The following is a 1,197-nucleotide window of genomic DNA, read 5'->3' as shown; positions in this document are numbered from 1 at the left end:
AACATTTGCAATTGTCAAAAAGAATCCAATTTTCATCACACGTTACAATACAGTGTAGGAAGCGTTCGCGTTTATGTCGTAACAGCAAAGAAAGGTAAACTTCGAGAAAATTTATCATCTGACACTCATTTAATTCAAGCCGATCCCATCTATCCAGCTTCTTTGCCTTGCCTATTTGTTTCAAATGGTCTAATATTGTTGGAATAGTCATGTCAAAGCTTGCTGCTAATTCACATGTAGGTTGAGATGGATTCACTACCACTACAGCTTTCAGCTGATCATTATCCACGTTGGTCTCAGGTCACACACATAATTAATTTTCAGGATAAAAATCACCAGAACAGAACTTTTGAAACCAATGACATACTATGTGTTCATCAGCCACATCCTTCCCAAACACTTCACTGATATTTCGAGCTGTCTGCACTGCATTGGTTCCACAATGGAACTCATATTCAAAAAGAACATGAATTTTGTACTTATCCATGGTTTCACAAAAATTGTTCTAAATAAAAATATGAAAGATAACCACAAGCCAAACCATGCATTTGAAAGACTGAGTATGTACCTTTTCAATGAAAATAAAACAAGAAGTGCCAAAGTGAAATGTCAGCGATATCAACTATCGAACTTAGTACTTAAGGAAATCTGATATTTCATATTAATAACCTACTAAAAATGGTAGTTTTAATTCTAGCTCTGAAAATAGGGCAAAATTACAGTGAACAAAACAATACATTATTATGATTTACACTACTCTCCCCACTGAAAACTCTATGGAGTATGAACACAGTTTCTGGATTAAATTTCAATTTTTAGACTCACACCTCCTTAGAGAGTGGAAGAGATGAAAAAGCTATTTTCCAATCTTATTTGCATCATTTTCTTTGCATTTTAATGCAAATCTCTCCTTTTGAAAGAAAAGCATATTTATGCTGACACTATTGCTATATATGTTATATAAATGCTCTTCTCAATGTAGATGCTCAGAAAAGTATGATCATTTTGCTGTAAGAGACCCTAGGCCAAGGGCCAGGTGAGTGAATGCTATAAGAAAGGAATAACACAGTTAAATTCATATAAATCTGATATTTAAAAAGAAACCTTTAAAATAGTCTAATCATATTGAGATTAAGACACAGACATGGAAATTGTTCCCTTCTGAATTTAGATTCAGGGCCACTGTTATTTCGGGTA

Source organism: Propithecus coquereli, unplaced genomic scaffold, assembly GCF_000956105.1.
Source record: "Propithecus coquereli isolate 6110/MARCELLA unplaced genomic scaffold, Pcoq_1.0 Scaffold334, whole genome shotgun sequence".
Classification (NCBI taxonomy): Eukaryota; Metazoa; Chordata; class Mammalia; order Primates; family Indriidae; genus Propithecus; species Propithecus coquereli.
The sequence above is the reverse complement of the archived record's forward strand: the minus strand, read 5'-3'. Positions refer to the sequence as shown.